A 23,054-nucleotide genomic window follows, 5' to 3' on the forward strand; every position below is an offset into this window, starting at 1 on the left:
GATCAATTTATTTGTCTAGAGCTGTATTTTAATAATATGATTTCACAATTTTTTTTTAATATTTGTATAGGTTAAATGTCGGTTTCGGCACCCATTGCCTGTTTTCGGCCACCAAAATTTAAACGTTATTTTCACGATTACTTAGTCTTTCACCTTCAATCTTATTACATTTTTCGACTGAGCAATCCTGTTATGCCAAAAGGTGTTATACCCTAGACAAATGGTAAGTTACAAATTCATTCAAATTGTCGTCGTTGTAGGCACCGTTGTAGGCACCGTCGTAGGCACCGTCGTAGGCACCGTCGTAGGCACCGTCGTAGTCGCTGTCGTAATCGTTGTTGTAGTAACCGTAGGCAGTACCGTTAGTATATTTAAAATTAACCATCAACCGCTGAAATTATGAATTATCGCGTATTTCTTTTGTTCATTACATACCAAATGAAAACTTAATAATATTTTGCCGTGGAGTGTTGTGGTTTGCTCGATAAACCTAGAGGGATCGGTTTTGCTTAATGACAGGACTGGTAGTGGATATGTAATATAATAGTAGTGACTTAAGTGACCAAAATAACGAAAATAGTGACCAAATAGTGACTTTAGAGCAATAAAAAAAGTGACTAATAGTGACCCCAAGTAACATTAGAAGTTTTATCGCAGTTTTAAAGCAAACGTCAAGTCTAAATAATAGTCTGCAGAACCCTCATAAAACCCTAATTGCAACTTGGTTCATTTATTGATCGGGAAAAATGGTTACAATATTTCGTTGACTGCAACCCACTTCGAGAAATCTTATAAACTCACAACCCATCCTGAGCATTTTTCATGCTCCTTTAAAATAAAACAAATAATGGTTTACCGATCCCGATCCCGATTTCACTTCCCAATGTGAATCCAGATCTAACTTACCCTTCCCACTAACAAAAACGTCCTTCCCGTGTCAACCGTGGAGATGCAGAGGTATACTCGGTCTCTAGTAACAACGGTTGTTGAAATAACAATCCTTTCCCTAACCCGATGACCGTAAAGATGTGACTGGCGCCGTTATTGACCTCAAAAATAAAGATTCCCCGGATGTTGCACACTGAGTACTAGATTACTAGTCCCAAGCATATGGTTCTTTGTGCAAATTTCGCTAAATCTGGTCAATCACGGAGTAGCAACTACTGAAATGTATGGTCTTCAATGCTCATGCTCATGCTCTGAGCAATCTTGTTATGCCAGATTTATATTTAATTTAATTTTATGCACAATAAAATGCGGCTGATTTCGAGTTGCCGAAAATAGAATAGCTGGTTAACACGCAGTTGAAATGGAAAGGTTACCGAAGAAAACGAGGCTGCCGACAATAGTCACACACACCTGAGAAGTTTGGAGCGTTGTAAAAACGTTTTCAAACATGTAGAGCTTTGAGTGTGTTGGTTTATTTCCTTTAAATTCCGTTATAATTGCTTATCTTTTGACAGATACGCGTATTTCGTCTACTATTTACTTCAGACTTCATCAGTGCCAAGTACTCAACACTACTTTTCAAACAGTTTTCGACAATTCTGTCGATTGGAATGGATAAAGCAAACAAACACGCCATATACAGTGTTCACTCGGCTGTCGACAGAAGGAGGCCACTCTCGATGTGTCTCACGCATCGTCTGCTTACTCAGCAGCAACTATTGTGTGGTCCTCTTCATTGTTATTCGTCAGCAGTTATTTCGGTCGATGCGACGTCGACTTTGGAAAGCAACTATTTCGTGATGAGTGTGTGAGTGATGACCACGTTTTGCGTCCATTGCTGCAATGGAAGCGCTTTGCCCCTCGTTGGCGATACTGCCATACAATGAAACCACTGGAAGCAGATCCCGTTCTGATGGAGGAGACTTATTGAACAGCGGAAGATAAAGTGTTTATTGTGTTGTACCTTTTGACTATAGGTTGACGATGTTTTGTATAGTGAATAAGAAACCTCGGCTCTGTAAACACATTAAAATTATCCCGCCAAAAGCCGGGTTTGAACAGGAAAAAATCAGGAAGCTTTGTTCAGGGAACTTTAAAAGTAGAACAACTCAACGCGGGTACTTCTACTTAATCTAAATTAATCTCAGATAATATTGAACCAAGCTCAAATAATTGTTTGCTTTAGAGGAAATCTCAAGTTCAGAGATCGGAGACATTCGACGACAACGACATGCGCAAAAGATTGACAGGACAAATTTAACGATCATCTAAGGCCTTCAGTGCCAAAAACTGGGCGCCTGGGGAAAATTACCTTTAGTCATGGTGACCAGCAAGTGCCGATTATCAATTTCCCGGTATTTTCCCGCTTTATTCCCGGAATTTTGGAAATTTCCCCGGTTGAAATCAATGAAGTTACTAGGTTCAGGGTGCCTTCCATTCATTTTAACTAAAAAAAATGTTTTATGAAATTATGGAATAATAAGATATTATGATGATATTTTGTATGTGTAAGTAATAAGAAATAATTTTATAGTTTGTGTTTCACACATCAAAACTGCAAATTTAGCTTTGACCGAGTCACAATGAGCATTTTTCTGATCGCCTCTTCACGAAGAGTGAAGAGCGAAGAGTGAAGAGCGAAGAGTGGGTGAGATAAATTACAATATCGCTTATTGCGACTCTCATGTAGCAAAATTGGCAGGTATAATGTGTCAAACACAAACTTAACAATATTTTCTTGTTGTTTACATAATCAAAATATTTACATAATATCTTATTATTCCATAATTTCTTAAAACATTTTTTTAGTCAAAATGAATGGAAGGCACCCTGACTAGGTTACATGGTTCATGATTACGACTACCGATTTTTTCCAGGGGACGTGCTCGACGTAGTGTTTAGCACCACACCTCTCACGCTAAAGGTCCCGAGTTTAATTCTAATCCTAGAGAGGTTACAAATATGACCGAACATATTTTACAGTTACTATACAAAAACAGTCATCCTGGATTTTAATTTAGTCTGCACCCGAAATCTTCACATTTGTCAATGCTTTAACTACCATGTTAATTAACTCAGATCTATTTACAGGATTTCCTTGTCATATTCTTAACATTGTCCTTAAAGTCTTTCCCCATTTACAGAAGGGGGAAAGACTTTTGTCAGAATTCCCCCAAAATAATGCGATTCTCTCGATATTCTCCTATATTTTTCATTGTAAAGGCTGACTAAAAGTCAATTGGTACGCACAAAAAGACCTGTAATTCGTGATTCTATAAGTTTAAAAAGTCCATAATGGTTGCTTTACAGTGCTTTTAATAAAACTTCAAAGTTACAGCATTAGATGGCTACATTTCTCCAGTTCGAACGAAATTTCTAACTTTTCTCTTGATGGAAACTCTCAGCGCCCGCACTGTGGAAACGGACATTTCTTCCATTTTGCCCGCATTTGCTGGATGTCCTTAACTGCCGCGCCGCTTCGTCGAAGTCGCTGCTTTGAAATTGCCCAGTATTTTTCGATTGGTCGAAATTCCGGGCAATTCGGAGGATTCAGTGGCTTGGGGAAAAAATCGATGTTTTTAGCAGCATACCACTACAGAACCACCTTGGAGTGATGGCAGCTGGCCAAATCGGGCCAAAAGATGACTTTGCCCCTATGCTTGCGGATGAACGGCATTCTTCGATGTAAACTTGGGATGTCATCGTCGAGGATGTGACGAATGGGCCACAACTGCAAATCGCTTGGCCTTCTTCGCGAACTTGTCGGCAAACACGAACTTGAATCTTCCCGGCATATCCCCACGTCCAGTCGCGATGTGAAACTTTTGACCGGGAAGCTGCTTAAAATCGAATTTGACGTATGTTTCGTCATCGATCAAAGTGCAGCCCTTGTGTTTCGTCAAAACACGGTCGTACAAGGGTCTTGCACGCTTTTTGGCCACGGAATTCTGCTTCATGTGCCGGTTCGGATGTTTACTGGCTTTGTACGACTTGTATCCTTCCCTGGCAAGGATGTTCCACACCGTTTGAAAGTTGGCGTTGTACCTTCTGGCCACATCTAGGATCGAAAGACCGGGGTTGGCTTTAACGCACCCCAATACCTTGCTGCGCAGCTGACGATCCTTGGTTCCAGTTTTTTCGTAGGTCCGCTGATTCCTTTCCACACTCAGGGTTTGCTTGTAGAATTTGAGCACTCGGCAAACTGTTGTTTTTGGCATCTTCAGCACTTTAGCTAGCTTGGAACCGGATCACTCCGGATTTTCCAGGTGTTTGTGCACAACATTTTTTCTTCTTTCGAGTTCCATTTGACGTTATTTCTGAACGCGATCGACTACTTTGATCAAACTTGCACCAGTTGTTCTCTATAGACGTTTAAACAAACCACTGTCAAAGATTTTCGATTCCCAACACAAGAGGCGTGCTAGCGGCGCGCGAGGGGCGTACCAATTTACTTTTAGTCAGCTTTTATTCTCATGATTCCTAGGTAATTGTATCCTCAAGATTAAACTTTCTTTATATTCTTCACGGAATTCTCATCAGATTCTCTTTAGATTCCAGTTAGAATTATCCTCACAATTTCCTTGGAAGTTGCCTCTAATTTATTGAGGTACTATCTTCGAAATTATATAGTTATGTACGGACCTGGTCACCACTCCTAGCAACCCAAACCCGATCCAACAGAGACACCCAGTATCAACCAACAAGAAGCTGACGCAGCACAGCACATCCGGCCGTTCACCTGATCCATGGCACCAGCTACCCACGATGCGCCAACCGGCCGGCACCGAGGCACCAGACGACGAGTCAGCAGTCATCGAGCACCTATGGCCAGCACGTGGACATGTCGTCTTGCTTAGATAGCACATTCTAGTTAGGACCTTACGAGGTAGTTAGGTTCAGTAGGCAGTCAGGGAATTTTAGTCTTAATTCAATCGTGTAACAGTGAACTTCGCGAATAAATCTGTCCTCTAGGACTAAGTGAATCTTTTTTAAAAAGTGAATTATGTGAAACCATCCATAATTATATATTATAAATTATATTGAAGAATTAACCCAGTTGAGCCCAGCCACACAATATACGAATTCATGCATTGGTTGACCCTCAATTAATAACTGTAGAAGTGTATCTAGAAAATCAAGTTGAGAGCCGGCGAAACGCTCGCTACAAAAGCGCAGTAAGCTTAGAAGAAAAAGGAGAAGGCCCAAGTAAGTAGTACGTAGATTATGTAGACCATAATTTAGACTTGTAGAACGCTTCATAACCTTGATAAAACTCGCAATGTTACTTGGGTGGGCTAAATTATAGAATGATATAGGAAATGCTTTGGAAAACAATGAGATCTACGAACATTTGAATACTCGGACTGAACTTTTGTTCGATAATTGTTTGAGAAAATTATTAAGATTATGAGGCTACATTTAACGTTCAATCATAGTTAGCGGCGCCGGTGGTATACTGGTAAGCGTGATTGCCTCTCACCCCAACAGGCTTGGGTTCAATCCCTGTCGGCGCCGTAGGGATATTCTGAGGCATAACATCTCTGATCACGCCTACCTTCGGAAGGGAAGTAAAGCCGTTGGTCTCCAGTCTATGAGTTGATGGGTCGATAGTTAGAGTCCAGGTGTGGGAGCTGCCTCCCTAACGTCGGTAGCATATCAGTACGGAAAACAAGATCGATGGAAATCAAATAGAGGAAAACAAAATCATTCCAACCCTGAACGTCAATTCAATAAAATTTGAAAATTATTCAGAAAATCCTACTTTTTTGTAAAGACTCGTCTGATACAATTCTATCTTGCCCGAATCACAGTAGTTACATTTTATCAATTTTTTTGCGGCGAAATGTAGATTCCATAAGTTAAATGTCGACTTCGGCACCCATTGACTGTTTTTGGCAACCAATTTTTATTAATTTCACTGTACTTTCCAATCAACATACTTTGCTGATTGTATTCAAACGATTCCTTAGTCATTCCTTTTTAAATCTGATTACAATTTTACGACTCTAAAATCCTGTTATGTCCTGTTGTGTACTACAAATTGCAGCTGATATCAAGTTGTCAATAATAGAATAGCTGTTCAACACACAGTTCAAATAAAAAGGTTGCCGAAAAAAAAGAGGCTGCCGGAAATAGTCACACTCACCTGAGATCACCAGTTTGGTGCGTTATAAAAAAGTTTTCAAGCAGTTTTGGACAATTCTGTCAATTTGAATGGATCGAAAGGCAAGCAGTAAATGAATGTAAACAAACATGGATTCAAGAAGTAGTGTTAGATTTTTAGCATTATCTCAACAATTTGTGACTCTTTACCAAATCTTACGGAAGGTATGAAAAGGTAAATAAATTTAGAAGTCATCTATAGTAGAAACAATGCACTTTGTGTTAAAATCCGCTTGCAAAAGCAAGCCCTTAATTTGAGCCCATACATAAATTCAGCAATCGACTAAATTTTCAAAAGCGACCAAAAATATCCATTAGTACCGTACCGACGCGTTCATCTAGATAAAATTGATAAATAGCAGATTTTTAACGATGGGCCCAATCTTAGATCCATAGGCCAACATTAGAGCCATTTCCCCTACATGAACAACAAATTATTGTAAGGTTCCAATCAAATTGCCGGTTATTTCCCGTTTTTTTTTCGATTCCTGGTTCTCCCGGTTTTCCTGATTCAGTGGCATCACCTTGCTTAAATAGTGCATCAAGCATACTTAAAAGACAATACGTATATAATAGGTATATAGGTAAGTCTAGTCGCATAAAATTCATCGAGAGCTGATCCATAAAATGCGGTAAAGGGTGATGGATCTTGCTCCAGAAAACGAGCACTTAAAGTTATTGTTTATCCTCTGCTTTGAATAGGGTTCCCTCTTGCTTAAGACGTTCGACACTTGACTTGAAAATTTTGTTTTGAAAATTTTGTTCTGTCCAGAATGTTTAAAATTTTCCAATCTCTATTTTAGTAAGCAGAGTCCGAACAAATATTACGACAGAAAATTTGGCTACATCCAGGATTTAAAGTATAGCTAAATTTCCGTCATGCCATAAAGTCATGCCATCCGGAATCGTCAGTTTGGCTAAGCGACTTTCAGCCAAATGGAATTCGAACAAATGAACGGATACTATCAGGCTTTCTAATCTAAAGACGTGAAAACCAAAAGAATAAGAATACCAAATGAGTGCGTCGTTTATAAACAATACAATAGCTAAGTCTAGTCGACTTCTATGGTATATTCTGATGACTCTTAGAAAGAATCTCCAAAGCGACTGCAGTTTTTTTTAAAAAGAATTAAAGGTAAGTCTTCAACGAATTTCGAGAACCTCGTGGTCAAGTCTAAAAGACATCAAGTAAATTCCATCACCCTTCAATCGGAAGATCAATTTAGGAAAACTTTCAGGGACTTAACAAATCTGAACAAATCTAGTTGATACTAGGATCACTCCAAACTAAACATTTAATCCATACTGAAAATATTCCAAAAGTAAATTGCAATTCATAAAGGGATTAGCAAAGTCAGATTACCCACATCGTTCGAAACTGACAAATGGGAGTGCAATTGATTCCCTTCTGAATCACGAATCAGAAGAAATGAGTTTCAACTTCAAATGTCTGCCAAGTTTACAAACAAATCCAAACTACATTCAAGTCATCCATCTACCTCAATCCGATTCCCTGCGCCTGCATCGTACGCGATTTACTTTGCCATGTGCCATCACTTCGACCAAGACCAGCTTAGATAGCAGTAACAACAGTCCACCGCCGTCGACGTCGCCGTCATGGTACGTGCTAGAAAGAAACCCACACTCGCTCACGCACGTTCTTTCACGCACCTAGCATCCTTCGACAACTTTCCGCTTCGTGCCATGAAATTATTACGACTTTTCAAGCAGCTGCAAACAAACGTCTTCTTCTCGACAGTTGCGCTTCTCCTCGGATCGGATGTTACGCGCAGACTCCGCCGATTGGCACAACTGCTCCCGTTTATCCTCTATCTCTCTCTCTCTCTCGAATGGCTCGAATGTGGCCTGGCATGATCTGGCTTGCAGCAGCGGATGGCAAAGGCGCGAGGGATTTAAGCCAGTCCCGCGGAAAACAACAATCTCAACAACATTAACTCGATAGAGGTACTCTGAGAATTTCGGAAAGACCAAGAAGACGAAGAACAAACGCCACCACAACGAAAACCAACGAAGCGAAGAAAATGCCTCACTCAATGATTCACAACCCACGTTCCACCACCGCTTTTCCGATTCTACCCCCCCCCCCCTTGCTGCCCACACCGCAGACAGGTCGACCCAGTATTCAGAAGCACTAAGACAAAAAGCGTGCGCCCGGTTAAGGGCAAAATGAAATATACGACCACGTCCATCCGTCCATCTGTGTAGGCTGGGCGGCCAGTTGAGAGTACAGCGATGGAAAAACTAGAAGCGGAAAACCAACATGACACGTTTCCCATGTGTGATCTAATAGGATTTAAATTTAGCAAAACAGGGAAGCCATTACCGCCACCGAGAAGCCCCAGCAAACTTCGCGGTCAACTATAATGCTAAGCCATTTATCGCGCATTTGAAGCGCCATATTTTTCCTTTATTGCCGCCTGGCATGCGTCGAGCGTCCAAATGGATGCCTTCTTACCACATTCAGAAAAGTCCGAATCCTCTCGACTTGTGCGTCGCCTCTGTTGCTGAACCTGTTCTACAGAACAAGTTAACCCCAGCCACCACGATCACCAATGCCCCGGGGTTGGAAAATCTTGCGCACTTCGTTCAAATACACTACACAGGACAACCACACGGTAGGTACACAACACAAGTTGAGGTCTAGTTTATACTGATTTTCCGACGGATTTTCATCCGCTATTAATAGAACAGCTAGCAGTCCGACGTTCAAGCTACGATCGTAGCTTTCTCCCCGAGTTGCTCCATCGCCATCGCATGCATCGGTATGGTACTCTCCCAAAGTTCTCCCGAGAGCTCTCTCGTCGCGAGATCCACCGGGGGGAAAACAACGAAAACAACCCGACTTTTCCGAATGTTTTTCCTTTGCGAATCACCAACACACATATTGCCGAGGAGTTCGGCATGTTTCGAGCATTTTCACCACTACCTTCAAGGGTAGATCTGGCTGGCAGGCAGTATGTACATAAGATCGAACGCGACACCGTCCGTCGTCGGTCGCGACGGCCGCATTTCAAATGAGAGAACCAAAAAATTGTCTGCGTCCGTCCCGTCCGCCCGTACCTGCTGCATCATTGGGATGCGATGGATGGCTAGAACAACCACGCCGCTTTCTCCCCTTGACAACGGGGGGAAATGGATCGTTTCCGAACCCGGGCCTGGGCACACTGGATCGATTGGTTGAAATTGGTGTCCAAGTTCGTTGAATGAGATGATTTTTGTTTTTTGTAGAGCTAAATGGAGCAGCCCAGTACTCGACTCGACAACCCATGGAGTTAGTTTAGTTTTCTCCATTATCGAGACTTTCTGCCGAGGAGCTGGGATGGGAGCCCTGCTTAGTTACAAAGTTTTGAATAGGGTGGGCCTCCAAAAGGGTTTCCCCTAATTACAGAGTTTGGAATGTGGTGGGAGCCCCCTTAAAATCAGAGTTGTTGCTGTTGTAGTTGCTACCATAATTCGTGTGGTGTTGTCGTAAAAACATTCGTCGGCGTCTGAAGTGAAGGCAGCAGCGATAGGTCAACACTTCGTCAGCTCCCATAATCTCGGACAAAACATCGTCAGCCCTCACGGAGCTAAGGTTGCTGAAAACGCAACCAACCTTCATCAGATTCCCAATTTTTTCCGAGGCATCCGAGATTACGGCTGACGAACTGTTGGCCTATATCAAATCATCTAAAACCATGAAGGCCGCAGGTTTCGACAACATCCTCAATCTGGAACTCAAACACTTGAATTCCACATTCTACAACCATCTGGCACTGATTTTTTATCTGTGCCTCTGACTTGGCTACTTCCCCTCGTGCTGGAAGTCAGCTAAAGTCATACCCATCCGGAAACCTGGGAAGGATCCGTCCTCTCCTTCAAGTTATCGACCAATCAGCCTTCTCTCAGGGTTATCAAAACTGTTCGAAAGAGCAGTCTATTACCGGCTTCTAACATGTGCCGAAGAAAACAACTTGTTACTCGAGAAACTGTTTGGTTTTCGGTCGTTCGACCGTCCACCAGCTGACTCGAGTCACAAACATTCTCAGACGGAACAAGTCAAGCGTTCGACAATGTCTGGTGTTCAAATTGCAGCACTACGGTCTTTCAATATTCCTAGTGAAGATAATAAATAACTGTCTATCGAACAGGAAGTTCCGAGTCTCTCTGAATGGCATCATATCGAATGCTTTCAACATCGGTGCTGGGGTTCAACAAGGAAGCACCTTGGCCCCATTCTATTCAACCTGTTCACCTCCGATATGCCGGCTCTCCCTGATGGTGGATCGTTGTCTCTGTTCGCAGATGACACATCCATCGTCTACAAGGGTAGGCTCATCGGAGCTCTGACTGCCAAACTTCAGAGAGGCCTGGACGTCCTGTCTGAATATTTCAACAGCTGGAAGATCCGTTTCAACGCGGCAAAGACCCAGGTCATCAACTTTCCACACTCTAAATCTCCCAGACTTGTTCCGTCGGAGAATAATAAGATCTGCCTGAACGGCACAGTGGTGGAATGGTCGAAAGAGGTAATCTACCTCGGCTTAACACTAGACAGCAAGCTGATTTTCAGGGAGCTCGTTAAACCAAAACCAAAGTGTAATATCTTGTTAAGATCACTGTACCCCCTCATCAACAGGAGGTCTACTCTCGCGGACTACAAATTCTGAGATCCACCTCCAGGCTGGAATTCAGACATTAGAACAACGGAGAGTATTCATCCTGGCAAGGTTCAGAGACACCTGTCTGAGATCAAATCATGAGATCATCAGATCCCACCCCCTTGATCTTTCGAGTAAAAGTATCCCTTAAGCGAACCCAATCAGCCGAACAGGAGCCCCAAAACACCCTTGACACCCAGTGTTTCAAATCCTTGACTAGGACCTCCCGGGGCTTTTCCTCCGGAAGCTGCCAGATGGTCAACCTCTATATGCCCAGCATCAGCAACAACATTTAAAAAAAATATGCGTTTTGTTAGTTCAAGATTCTTGAACAATTTTCAAGCCATGTCCCATAAATAGTTTTGACTAACGATTACGTCTTTCGGCAACATATTGGGGGTGAAATTAAAAAAAAACCAAAATCGACCGCGTTACGGAAAATGGTCAGGTTTTGACCACTTATAACTCTGTCAATAGCGGATGGATTTTAATTCTAAACAAGTCAATCGATTGGAAATTTTTCTACGATTCTGCTAAAATGAACACTATTAAAAATTATACAAATGTCCAACTGTTGCAATGGTGATCGAATTCCATCCGATCTCGCCGAACGGTGCTTATTCATTCACCGTGTGTGGTGGTTTCCGGTCGGTCGTCATCAGCAGCAGTACATTCGGCGCGTGGCGTTGAACAGTGTTCTCCAGTACACAACGAAAGGCTGCCCACAAGCAGCGAGCTGCAGCCGACATAAGCGTCCATTCACCGAAGTAGGAGGAAGAAGCCGCACCGCTACTGATCGGATTCAGTAGCTCTTCGTGAGTCGCTGTGGGCCATCTATGCCAAGCGCGTCACTCTCGTTCCGAACAACAAACAGCTCGCCAGTCTCATCTGTGTTGAACACCCTAATAACTCAGCATTACTCAACCATCACGACAAAACGGTTTTTTTTTTCAGGACCACCATAAATTTATTAAAGAGTATTTTCTGGACAGTTGTCAAGGTCATCAATCGGATGTTAGTTCCCATAAGAATAAATCTGACATACCATGTATTTTTAAGGCAACATTGGGGGTGCAATTTCAAAAACCAAAGTAGGTTGCGGCATGAAAGTGGTCTGATTTTGATCCAGAGATGATGGATTTGTAATTCTTAATACGCCAATCGATAGGAAATTTTTCTACGAATCTGTTAAAATTAAGACTTTATCAATTTTCAAAAGGTCACTATTGAAAATTCCACGAGTGTGCAACTGTTGCTTTGATAATTAAAATTATCACCGATAACCTGCGAGAAGCGCTTTCCCTAGCACAGATTTCAAATTCGAATTCTATCCGGTCTCGCCGAACGGTGTTTATTCAATCATCGCGTGTGGTGAGTGGTGGTAGCCGGTTGAACATTTTTCTCCAGTACACAACGACAGGCTCCCCACAAGCAGCTAGCTATCAAGGCTGCCCTCAAGAGCCCTCGATTCACCGAAGAAGGAGGATGAAGCCACACCGCTACTGATCGGGTTCAGTTGCTCGTCGTGAGCCGCTGTGGGCCGCGTCACCCTCGTTCCAAACAACACACAACTCGCCAGCCTCATCCGTGTTGAACGCCCTAATAGCTCAGTATTACAGGACCACCATAAATTATTGTTGTTCAAGAGGTAATTTTAACTGATCGTACGCTCGCCTTGCTGCCAGCCGCATCACCCCTAAAGCTCTTTGATAATGTACATAATGTACCGAGCAGCAAAACGTTTGTGGTAAAAAAAAACTACAAGGGACAGCCCTATGGTGTTGTACGCAATGGTAACGTAGGACTACGTGGACTTATATAATAAAACTTATTTGTTAGCTGCAGCAGGAGCTTGTGTTTTGTGTAGGAATAGGAATTGGAGCTCTGTTTATACTCTTAAGTATGACGCGCTTGACATAGATGGCCCACAACGACTCACGGAGAGCTAATGATTTCGATCAATAGCGGTGCGGCTTCTTCCTCCTTCTATGGATGCTCATGTGGGCTGCAGCTCGCTACTTGCAGGCAGCCTCCTTTCGTTGTGTACTGGAGAACACCACCACTCACCACGCGGTGATTGAATAAACACCGTTTGGTGAGACCGGATGGAATTCAACGTTGAAATCTGTGTTAGGGAAATCGCTTTTTGCAGGCAATCGGTGATAATTTTAATTATCATAACAACAGTTGCACATTCGTTCAATTTTCAATAGTGACATTTTGAAAAGTGATGTAGTCTTAAACTGAACAGATGCGTAGGAATATTTCTGATCGATTGGTGATAAAATTATTGAAATTGGTTCAGGAGCAGCTGAGTTATTAACGTTCGAAATCTTTCGTAATTTTGTTACATGTTCCATTTTCGATTTTCACAAAGTATACCCCCATATAGAAATCACAGACGTAGTCCTACTTCAAAAGTGGTTTCTCAAGCAGAGTCCTACGTCAAATATACGGTCGTGTCTTGGATACAACCTCTTACTTTTTTTTGTCATCGCTGTAAAGTAACTGAAAATTGTTGAGGGAATTTTAATCTGTAACTGTAACCAGCTCGTTTTTGTTTGCTAATGTGGTTCAGATGTCATACTTATCGACCAGCTCAATCTTTTGTAGGGGGAAGAGGTGGGACCATCATGATCATCATCATCACCATTTTGAAGGGGTTGATTTAACACGGATCACTGGAAGGTATCCAAAGCATAAAAAATCTGTTTGACTACCGGTCGAAATGTAGCAAGATTTTGACCTGAAATTCCTATCTGCAAGATGTATTCCGTAAGGAAAACAATTTATGAGACATAGTCACATGAGGGAATACCTGCAATTTTAAGCTTTCCAGCCGTAGAATCACTCTGGATGGAAATCAGATCTAAACCCTAGTACCGTAAAATATCGACTTACCTTATTTCCCAAAAAATCCGATTGCGAAATCATCCATCTGAAACAGAAACAAGAAAGGAAAAATCATTTTAAATTCTGAAAAATTACGAGAGAAAAAATGTCGATCGGAACTACCCACTGTCCCACACAGCTCGTCTTAATCCCACACGTCAGACCACCGCTCGCGGGACATCTACAAAATGTCGTCATTCCGAAAAACCTCCCCCGACCTCACCTTCACCTTCACCCCTTTTTCCGACATACCCCCGCGCATCATCTGTCATCGGCTTTTCCAACCAACCGACCGACGTTCTTTGGTAGCTCTTCAATCAACACGCTCAGCCACGACGACAACGAACGCCCGGTTGAACCCCGCTCTGGGTACCGAGACCACGGACACACGGCGATGCGCAAGATGGTTTACGCAATATGCGCGCATGACCGTTCGGGACACGCCTTCTTCATCTTATTCTTCCTGGCTTTTCACGGTCCTACCAGAACTAATGCTTACTCTCAGCTGCAGGTTCGTTGAGCATTTTCACAGCTGTTAAATTGTAGCTTTCTAAGGCCACTGTTGTGCTACTTTGCCAGAACAATGCTCGACCAACAATTGAAAAGGGCCTACGGAAGTTGCTTGGCTCTTTTCAATTTTTGGTCGAGAATCGTACCCTGGGAAGCTTCCACAGAGACACAGTTCGAACCCACCACCCACAGAATGGTGCACTTAGTGTCCAACCGCTTTAGCACTTCCGTCGTCACCGATTCCTAAAAACCGCATCACCAGCCACACCAATACCACTGCAATCTGCTATTCCGTTCTGTTGTGGTTCGACGAGCCGAAAACGCGACAGCTTCCAAAAACCTTGCCCGGAAAATCGAATGAAAAGTTGACCACTGATGGCGAACAAGAAAAAAAAACGTATCGGTAATTACATAAGAGCACCGCTGCCATTCATCCACCACCACCACCACCACCTTCCATTTGTCCTTGGCTCATCCCCGGATCCCGGACCCGGAACAAATGAAACCCATTAAACAACAGACGTGTTTTTCGAACATGTTTCCCCCTACCCTAGTTCAATATTTTTGCGACTTTGATAAAACAGACTCGCGCGCTCTGTACTCGACATTTTCTACGCTACAGTTGTTATTGTTGCCGAATTACAACCTCGACCAGCAGCAGTTAGAAAGCCATCCACAAGGGATTGATCTGATTGGCACTTTCCAAATCAAAGGCATTCGCTGTTGGCCCGCCTTTTCAGGGCAGATAGGTAGCTAGCTAGAGCTGCTCTAGTCTAGGATGGATGGATAGACTGCGATTTGATGAAGACTGTGATTGAGTCGGTCAGCAAACCGCAAGCAATGGCAAGGAGAGGAGGCAAAAAATATTTGGCACGGTGTCAAATCTGTTCAACTTCTTCGCTCCTTTATGTACGTACTGGCATGGTCTGCCCTAGCTATCTCGTTAGATAGGTAGGTAGGTGGTTTGCACTATACGGCCACCACTGTCTATGATACAGTAGCGTGTGACTAATGCCATCTTTTCCGCTGGCCGTTTTGTCGTCGTCGTCGTCGGTCAAACGCTTAGAGATGAGATTGTACAAATCAGCACGAGGCAACAAGATAGATTACAAGAGAAAGAAAGCCATCGGGAGTGATTCAATGAGTTTGTTGCTCTAATGTCATCAGTCATTGGCAAGATACAGGTGTGCAGGGGGGAAATTATTGTTGCAAATTGAACTTTGGGATTTTAAACCGATTTTACCTTATGAATTCCAAAGCCTAGGCGAATGACAATTATCGTTTTATGTCGATAAGTGAGTCATATGCAAAGTAGTCTAATGTTTTCAACTGCAATAAACACAAAGTTGGCAACATTGGTGAACAAATCACATTTTTCGCATTCGGTTTGATGAAAGTTGAAAGGGCTAGATTTTTAGTAAAGCTACAGTTGTTTTTAACGGCTTTCAGTAAAAGGAATAGACGAAAAAATTTGTGTGGGTTGTGTACAAGACACGACCGCATGGTTGACGTAGACTACGTTAAGCTGTGTAGTAAAATTCTCGTGCATTTTTCTAGATATCAAATTAAAATACAGTAGAAGTATCCTATGATTTCGGTCCTACGGACATATTTTGGATTTCCTACTTTGTAAAACTTGGTTAAATTGACTCCCTCAAAAAAATGCGAATACATATTCTATTACATTTAGTTCCTAAATTACAATCAGATATGAAGGTATGGCTTTCTCCAAGTCATTGTCATACCGTCATAATGGCTGATATTCCCTAGCACTTCAAGATTTCTAGGGCACAAATCTTGGACGGTTGTGACATCACTCATGAAATTGAAACTCCTTGTGTACTGCACTGCAGCAAACGTGTAGTTACAGTTTCTTTGTTATATGTTTTGTGAGAGCTGATATTTGTGCTCTTGAATTTTTTATGTGGTAATGAGATTGATCAGTAATAAGTTTTCCATAGTGATTCAACTTCAAAACACTAAAAAAATGCACACGCAAAAACGGAGTGCACAATTTTGCACCAACATTTTGTAGTCGATCGGGAATATCTCGATTAACCATAAATTACTCCAATAAATTCTCGGTACATCCTTTGTTAAAGATTTCGTTTACGTTTTGTAGGCGCACATGCAGCATTTGGCATAAGAACACGGGGCGTTCCTGTGGTGGAAAACAAGTGACATCCCAAGCAACATTGCAAGTTTTATCAAGGGTTTATAGTATTCTACAAGTCTAAATCATGGTCTACAGAACCTTCATAAAACCAGAAATGTTACTTGGGATCCATATCTATCACAGATTACAAATTCAACAGCGCGCATGCATTAGGCAGTAACCGCCAAGATCGATTCTCTCTTTTGTTAATAACTTACTTGGATTAACATATCTCGGTGCGTTTGCGTGCGTGCGTTTTGTTGAATTTGATAGCCAATACAACCCTAGATTGAACAAATTTCAGATAATATTCAAGCTGAACAATGCATTAGGTCCTAAGCATAACATTGATCGATTCTCTTTGTCGACTTTCTCTTTCGTTAATAACTTGAGCACATTACCGTTTCTTATTGTGTTTGTCGTATTCGATGCTAGAGAAAAGCTTCTTTTATTGATGTGTGTGCTGAAAATACCTGGGAATACCTTCATGGCCGAGGGGATACAAGGAGAAAGTCGACGAAGAGAATCTTTCAGTGTTACTTAGGAGCTAATGCAATTTTCAACATGAATTGTTTCGCTTAGCTGTAGCAATGTAAAGAGAAAATCGATGAAGGAAATCGATCCTTGCAAGAGATAAGCATTGAAAGTCCTTCCTACTTGGAGAATTATGCAATCGAACGGCTTGTTATTCCTCACCCCCATCAGCCCAAAATCCAGGATTTTATAACCCGTTCTGTAGTATAATTTTCCAAGAAGGATGGACTTACACAGCTAATCTAAAAGTATAAATAGAACGCACGAACGAAATCTAAAAAAAATAGTATTTTTTTTAATTCAATCGGTAGATAAAAGATGTACCGAGAATTAAATGGAGATTTCAAGCTAAAATCTAGACCAACAATGGAAATAGGCGGAACAGCCAAACGTAAACAATGGCTTTAAACACAAAATTCTAGCGAGTCAAAATATTTAGTTTTTAGTTTTAAGATATCAATTGTTATACTGACATGCAGGTTAAAAAACCTGTTTAAAATACTTAATTGCCAAGACATGAACAATGTAAAAACACTTAGATATATATCATAACAATTAAGGCTGGTACGTTACTGCAGTGACTGGAGCACCTAGGTTAAAAATGAAATGTAATTTATTTTGAATTTGGAACAAATAAGGAGTTAAAAAAAAAAAAAAAAAAAAAAAAAAAAAAAAAAAAAAAAAAAAAACACTACCACACAAACTAACAATTCCATTCGATAAAGGAAGTTTGCTCTATCAGTTGATGGTATTAGATTAACGACTGTTCCAGAAAGTATAAGTACACCTTATTTTAACGGTCACTTTGAATATAATGAAATATTTCAACATGTTTTGGCTGCGTCCTTTTGTTTGCTCATTTCTGAATGACATAGCATCAAAAAAGTGCTCAGTTTTGTGTTTCCTGTCAAAATGCGTGGTCTTACTCCGGAACAACGAAAAAGTATCGTGCACAAATGGTGCACTGTGAGTGGGCTCTCCTTGAGAAAATTGGCCAAGGAAGAGGGTGTATGCGTCGGAGCGGTACGAACTGCGATTAAAAAATATAGAGAACAGTGTACGTTTGAAGATGCGCCGAAGAGTGGCCGGAAATCCGGTCCTGTAAGTCCGGATATCGATAAAAAGATCAGGGATGCCTACGAACGAAAACCAGCGACTTCCGTTCGGGATGTTGCGGAAAAACTAGGGACCTCGTCGAGTAACGTCATGCGTGCCAAAGAAAGACTTGGGCTAAAAACATACCGGAAGCAGAAAAAACCCAAAAGGAACCCAAAACAGGCCGCGTCCGTGAAACCACGGGCCCGCAAACTCTACGATTCGTTATTGTGTCGAAATTCTGGGTGTATAATAATGGACGACGAAACGTACCTGAAACTAGATTACAAAACGCTTCCCGGACCACAATTCTATACTGTAAGCGAAGGCAAGGACATCCCCGAAACGGAGAAGGCAATTTTTACCGAAAAATTCGGTAAGAAGGTTACGGTTTGGCAGGCAATATGCGAGTGTGGTAAAACATCTAGTCCGTACATCACAACGGAGACGATGAACACTCAGAAATACGTTAAGGAATGTCTCCAGAAGCGATTGTTGCCGATGATCAGGCAGCACGAAGGTCAAGTAGTATTTTGGCCTGATTTGGCGTCATGTCATTACGCAAAGGACACTTTAGAATGGTACAAAAGACAAAATGTATGTTTCGTGCCGAAAGACATGAATCCGCCGAACTGCCCGGAGGCACGGCCAATCGAGACTTTTTGGGCTTTAACCAAAGCAAAGCTTTGAAAATTAATAAAACCAGCGGACGACATCCAAAAATTCAAAAAAGATTGGCCAAAAGTGGTCAAAATGGTGCGAAGTACCACTGTGCAGAAGCTAATGGGTCATGTTCGAGGAAAAGTTAGGAGTCTTGGCTATGATTAAATATGTTGATTAAACGAGTGTAAAATATCATTTGAAAGACAAATACAAATATAATTTGCCAAATAAAATTATTAAAACTTAAAAAAACATGACTTTTCGTTATTTTGAAACTGTGCTTATACTTTCTGGAACAGTCTATAATTGGATGTGCTTTGATTCTCGAAGAATTGGCGTTTAAAGCCAATGTTTACGTTTGGTTGTTCCGCCTATTTCAATTGTTGGTCTAGTAATGTTCTGATCGCGAGATGTTCACGATCAATACCGAAATTTTGCATAAATGTTCAACCCGTTTTTTGTGTGGTTTTTAATAGCATTCTGAGTAAGCCCTTCCTGTATACTAAAAAAGAAACATTTTTGAGACATAGCACTGATTTGCACTGTTGCCCAATGCTTAGGGAACTTTCATAAATAACGTATTATAGAGAAGAGAGGGGTCTCCGGCCATGTATTAGGTATATCAAAACCCTCTATGAGGGGAAGGGGGGTAGGTAATTGGTCAAAAAAAATCTACGTCATTTATGGATGGTCCCTTATTTAACTTCTAAGGCTGTGTCCCAATTTGCGAGTTAAATTTACCTCGTGGTTAAAAAAAAGTGAAAGTTATCGAATAATCCTGCTATCCGAGCGTGGTTATTTCTGACCGACTAGAAGTTAAATTTTGGCAACCGTGACTGAGTTCTGTTTGAAAACCGATTAATTTCCGGGATTTTCGAACCACGAGTAAAATTTAACTCGGCAATTGGGACACAGCCCAAGATTACTTTTTGGAAGGGACTTATCAACTTTTGTAAACAACGTATTTGATCGTCGATTTGGCGTAACTGGTAGCTCACCCACGCATGCTACAACTATCATCAGTGATATAGTGGTGTTAGTATGCGTGGATGAGCTATCAGTTACGCCAAACTAACGATAATATGCGTTGTTTAAAAGATGATATGTCCTTCCGAAAAAAGTAATCGAGATTTGTAGAACGCGTTATCAGTCAGACAAGGAGGTAGATTCACTTCGGAGCGCTTACGGCTTCAAGGCAACGGCGCTGCCAGCAACGAGTGATCTCGACGGGAACGACGGGCAAGGTTCGAGGTGGAAAACTCGAACGCTGTGTGCTTGACAGGAACCGCTGCCTTCCTAGTACTGCTGATACTGATGCTAATACTGATGCTGTTGCTGCTGCTGCTACCTGGCCACCCGCCGTCGGAAGCGAAAATAAGTTGAGGCACAAAACCAGCGCTCTTTTTCAGATTCAAGCAGCACGATGTGCAACCAAATGGTACTCGATTATGACGGCTAGGTTTGGGGAGAACGTTTATTTCATGAAAACAGTGATAAAATTATCACATTTTATTTGTACATTTTTCAATAGTTTTTTATGGAAAATTGAAAAAAGCATTTATTGTAGCAGAGTTATTTCCTATCGATTGGTGTATTTGTATTTGAATTTCATCTATAAATGACAAAGTTATAAGCGTTCAAAACCTTACACCTTTTCGTGACGGTCGCAATTTTAGAGTTTCGATTTACCCCCAGTACCTTACCGTAAGACGTAGTCTACGTCAAAATATTAAAACATATTATCTTTAAAATTCAATATCTCCTAAATGGAAAATGTTGCTTTTTGTTTATAGGTGTTTCATATGTAATAAACTTCGCTAAACTTTCTGGCGTCATCAGATTTTGGAGCATTTTGAGATATTTGCATTTTAAGTTTTCAAATGCGAAAATCACAAAGTTGGCAAACTGGAGAAAAAAATCTGATCATACCATTCGATTGTACGTCCAAAATCCTTACCGTTTCATCCAATGCCGTCTTTATCTTTAATGGCTGCAAAGATGTATAACATTGAAAACTGGTGTTTATTATAAATCGACCCAAAAAAGAGGGTCGCCAGCGGCGGGGGGTAGGCCAATTTGCTTAACACTTTGGATTTTTCAATATTGGTCTATAATAAGTCATTCCTCCAAGTTTGGTTCAAATCGGAGAGGGTCGATGCAATTTTGCAAATTTACTCGGTCACTTGAGATGGAATGACCCATAAATGTGACTTTGTGGATCATGCACGACTTATTAAAATGTGTACCGGAAATTCTCGGTTCTCCAAATCGGCGGTAATGTTTTAGCGGCGATCTCTTAAAGTGAAAATATTCAATGTGTTATGTCTGTTTGTCTGTGGAGATACTATGTGGATCATGCAAGACCTATTTCCGAGTATTCCAGATGTTCTAGGTTCTTCAAATCGCCCTGGAGTTTAGATAATTTGAACTAGTTACTACATTTACCGAGCCTCGGACAATGTCTCCAGACAGATTCACAGTGCCTATGTAAGTAACAATTCAAGCTGAACAGTAAGAAAGCTGATTATTGGTTGAATTAAGGTGTACAAAGCTGATTAACAACAGGCTGAATATATAGTTGATTAGTAGTGCATGAAGCTAATTGAATCCCCATAATTCAACTGATCTAAAGACTGAACAAGCCTGATTTTAGCTTAACACCACTCCACGAATCAGCAATGCACTACAAATATTTTGATAGCCTAATTGGTTAAATGTAGTCAGTGTCATTCGTTGCATGTCCGGCAATTTAGTTCTTCTAAATTCACTGCCTGCCTTTCTAATCCCAAGCAGCGACAGCATTAGAGACAAGGTAGAGGAGCTTTTTAGGAATAGCTCCAGGTAGAAGTGGGCTGCGACGACGTCGGAAGTATTAACGTTTGTATTTCTGTGTTTTGACTGCTATATTGCACTGAATTTTCAGACAGCATTCCAAAAATATAACTCAATTATGGCACTAAAACAGCTTCCACATTACCATCGTAATAAATCGCGCACTTATGTCCACATTGTGTTAACTACACTCGAAAATGAGAGGAACGGTTTGCTGTCACCAGTTGTTGTATGCAATTCTGCATTGCTGTATAATACTCTTCCGGTTACTGTTATTCAACTTAAATTTGATGTGTTTCAAGTTAATGATCATACCTTTTGCCACACATATGCTTAAGTGATCTAGTGGGTATTATTTATGCCTGTGAATCAGCGACTGCTGGTTCGAATCCCGAAGTGCAAAGGTAATTTTTAGACTTATAATAACAATATAAATATGTAAATCCAATTAGTTGCAGTCCCGAAAAAATAAATAAGATATGGAGGTCTTCAATTTTTTTCTAAAATCTAGAAGGCTGAACAAGGGTTTGAAAAGACTATTATTTAATGCCTTAAAAAGCTTATAATTAATATAACTGTTAAGCTTTCGGCTGATTAAAATCACCAGATTTAGATGTTTAAAAGCTGAACAAAAGTTAACGTGGTATATGTACAACAATTATTCAAACTAAGGCTGAATTAAAATCGATTGAACAACACTTGTTAAGCATCAAATTGTTACCTGGGTATTGCCATGTACACCAGATGATATAGGTTCTCCAAATCGTCCTGCAGTTCAGATGATTTGCTCTACCAGATCAACAAAGACTGTGATAATATCTGTAGTATCGAAATATCGATTTGGAAATCCTATAACATCAGGCATACACGGAAATACGTTGGCATGATCCAAATAGACACTGCAAACCTGTTTGGACATATTCCGATACTAAAAATATTGGGTGATCTAATAGAAACATAATCAGAACTCCAGAATGATTTTATCACATCTTGTATACGTAGCAATAGGTCGGGCATGATCCACATAGACACTATAAATCTGTTTGGACATATTTCGATACTACAGACTTTATCCCAGTCATGGTTGGTCTAGTAGAACAAATCAACTGAACTCAAGGACGACTTGGAGAAACTAGAATATCCGGTACACATGGCAATTAGCCGCATGTATACGATTCGTTTATGATTTGACAACGAAAAATGCTATGTTCATATTCGAAATATATAAAAAAAAAATCTTGAAAATGTCTCACACTGGACAGACTCCAGGAAATTAATAATTTTATCAAGCTTCTGCATTCATTTTCCATCATCACTGCTGTTGTTGGCGGTGACATCTATCGGAAACTACACATAATCTGTTTGTCGTTAATTCTAGATAGAGCTGGAATTCGGACGGAACAGCTTTTGTAAACAATGACTTCTCTCGAGGATTTCTCGAAAGTCATGGCTCTCGCTGACAAATCGACATCACCGTCGAGTAGGGAAAGACTTCCCCTACTCGATGGATATGTCGGTTTGTGTAGGCGTGCCTTGAATTCCTAGAAATCAACGAGAGAAGAAAGTAATTGTTTACAAACGCTGTTACGCCCTAATTCCAG

The 23,054-nt window shown here is 41.1% G+C and overlaps 1 protein-coding gene and 1 long non-coding RNA gene across 13 annotated transcripts in view; one reads left to right on the forward strand and one right to left on the reverse strand.

The window, feature by feature from the left end:
* The window catches only part of LOC135713752 (uncharacterized), a 511,705-nt gene that overhangs the window by 397,739 nt on the left and 90,912 nt on the right, over positions 1-23,054 (forward strand). The window lies entirely within an intron of this gene.
* Positions 1-23,054, reverse strand: part of Mef2 (myocyte enhancer factor 2) — a 281,652-nt gene that overhangs the window by 159,872 nt on the left and 98,726 nt on the right. For all 12 annotated transcript variants that reach the window (XM_065236926.1, XM_065236929.1, XM_065236934.1 and 9 more), the window contains exon 2: positions 13,674-13,710. The gene's annotated coding sequence lies outside the window, so the exon portion shown is untranslated. The remainder of the gene's footprint in view (positions 1-13,673; positions 13,711-23,054) is intronic.

The sequence above is a fragment of the Ochlerotatus camptorhynchus genome, unplaced genomic scaffold (assembly GCF_037179485.1).
Source record: "Ochlerotatus camptorhynchus isolate MF236.1 unplaced genomic scaffold, CSIRO-AGI_Acam_v1.1 ptg000577l, whole genome shotgun sequence".
Lineage (NCBI taxonomy): Eukaryota > Metazoa > Arthropoda > Insecta > Diptera > Culicidae > Ochlerotatus > Ochlerotatus camptorhynchus.